We start from the raw sequence: 2,650 nt of genomic DNA on the forward strand, positions 1-2,650 counted from the left end.
CGGCCAGGCCGGGTCACTGCTACACAGACACCTCTACCTGTGTCACAGGAACTGGCAGTAAACCCTTCTCTGGGACACTCTCTCTTTCGAGAAAACAATCTCCCATGCACTTACATTTGTCAGATTATATTTAAAGAAATCTTCCATTTAATGAAGATTCTACCAGATCATCGAGATCAAACTGGAAGAAGAACCGTGTGGACGGGCGCCCTCTGCTGGCCGCAGGCTGCGCCGCGCGCCCTCACGTGTCCCTGCAGCAGAGCAGGTGGTACCTCAGGGGTCAGGCAGGGGCAGACGCAGGACCTTCTCCCTCAGGAAGTTCAAGGGGGGCTCTGGCTGTGTCTCAGCCGGGCTCTGCCCCTCCTCTTCCTGCTGCTCCTCTTCTAAACCTTCACAGCTGTTGTCCTCCGACGGGTTGGAAATCCGACTGGCAAAGACCTCTCTGTCCAAACAGAGGATGGTTTCCATTCGACGGGGCGAACTCTCCTTCCCTTGAGCCCGGGAGTGGTCTTCAGTCCGTCCCATTTCTGCTCCCTGCTTCCTGGTGAATGACCTTCTTCATGGGGCCCCGGAAGGCGATGCAGCCAAGTCCTGGAGGCTGCAGACGGCCAGGGGGCTGTGGGGTGAAGGACAGTGGTCAGTGTCTGTGACAGCACAGGTCTCAGCAACTGAAAACTGCATCGTGACAGCACAGTCCAGAACGGCAGCTCATTGCGGAAGGCTCTCTAAGCACATCACCCTGAGCTCTGACAAGGAAAGTAAACTCCCTGCTGCTGGTGACTCGGCAGCCACAGCCTGGCTCCTCTTCTCCCGTCGTCACCTGGCCCTGTGTCCACGCACAGCCCTTCCGTCCAGCACACCCAGCACCCCCCTGGCCACTTCACTGTTTCCAACCTGCTTTACACTTCACTGTTTCCAACCTGCTTTACAGGATGGATGTTTCCTTTCTGTGAAAGTAAAGTGGGTCACAGCATCGTAAAGAACAAAACTTCACAGCACACCCGAGAGAAGTAAAACCTGGCGACTACAACTCTGTTTAATGCAGGCCCTGCACACGAGGACGTGAGGGATTCTCTCACAGGGCAAGGAAGTACAGGGTTGAGTGTTTCAATTCATTAAACTCGGCATCAGCATCTCTTTTCCCCTCCAGTACCTAAGTACTCCAAAAACCACAACCCACAGTAGGGCGCTCTCACACTGTAACATTTATTTCCCAAATTGGAGAGGCCTGTGCAGAATCTCAGCAAATGCCCACTGGTCCAGTGATCTCAAGCTCTCTGTAACCTTCTCTACATTGTCAGCACCAACTCTTCTGTCTGCTCACTGTCCTCCTCCTGCAGGAAGGGCTCCAGGGCTCATCCTGCTACTCCACACGCTGCTGCTCCTAAGGCAGCTGGAAGGAGTCCTGCACAGGCTACCAGACCTCCCCCTGCACAGGGGCCGCGTGGGGAGGAGCCTGCTCCCGGCAGCCTGAGTCCCTCGCTGGCTGCCCCCCGCCCAACCCAGCAGCATTTCCTAAGGCTGTGATTCCCACCCTCTCTCCTCCCCTGTGAGGGTCTCCCACACGCTCCTCTGAGCACCTGGAAGTCCGCACACCACAGTCCCAGCTCAGATCCTCGCTCCCTCTCTTCTCTCCTCTGGGAATTCCTCTGGAACATCTCACCCTCTACAAACTTGATGCCTCGAAGCCCCTTCTACTTTCCACAGATGCTCATGATCACAGTTCATCATGTTTCAATGACCATGTCAGCCTCACATGACCTGCACTTAGAGACCTAGAATATGGTCACTGTTTCATAAATGACCCCTCTTGTACATTAACATAAAATCCAGAAGGAATTCAATAACATATATTTTCTTCCGGTTGTGAGATTAAGGTGACTTTTGTTTCTAATTTTTTTGTTTGTAATTTTCTATATTATTAGAAAGTATGGTGCATGCTGAATGGTTTTATTTTAAATGAAGACTTGCAATTCTCAAGGCTAAATTAAAATTCATTTCCAGCACATTGTAGGTTAATTTCTTAAAAATAATTTTATTGAATTTTTAGAGAAAGAGGAAGGGGGAGAGAGAGCGATGAGATTAATAACTTCAATGAGAGAGAGAACCATCAATCGGCTGCCTCCTGCATGCCTTCTACTGGGGATCAAGCCTGCAACCTAGGCATGTGCCCTGACTAGGAGTCAAACCCAGACCTCTCATTCTGTGGTACGTCACTCAATCCACTGAGCCACACCAGCTGGGTGGATTATAAATTTTTAAAGGTTGAAAATGCTTTTTAAGACATTAAAAGACCTGAGCAGCAAAGTCAGGGTCCCCATACTCATGTAACTGGATGAGTCTCGACTTCCCTGACTATAAGTGATGTGGCTGGAACAGAGGCACGAAGAAGATGGCCAGGACCTTCTTGGTTTCTCAAGCTAAAGGGCCCATAGGTTAAATTTAAACAATTATTTCTTCATATAATCTACAAACTCACAGACACAGGAATTATGAAATAACTTGAAAGTACAGGCCCCTAAGATGAGTGAAATGAACTGTAAGTAACTCATTAATTATGTGAGTATGTTTAAACTGGACATATTTAAAAGAAACACTCAGATGGGAAGCGAGGGTCTGACAAGACACCTGCCATGTGGGGGAGAGTAGG

At 49.7% G+C, this 2,650-nt stretch overlaps 1 pseudogene; it reads right to left on the reverse strand.

Annotated features, from left to right (window-relative positions):
- Positions 1-273: 273 nt before the first annotated feature.
- Positions 274-2,433, reverse strand: LOC118617586 (annotated as a pseudogene).
- Positions 2,434-2,650: the final 217 nt, after the last annotated feature.

Source organism: Molossus molossus, unplaced genomic scaffold, assembly GCF_014108415.1.
Source record: "Molossus molossus isolate mMolMol1 unplaced genomic scaffold, mMolMol1.p scaffold_m16_p_5, whole genome shotgun sequence".
Lineage (NCBI taxonomy): Eukaryota > Metazoa > Chordata > Mammalia > Chiroptera > Molossidae > Molossus > Molossus molossus.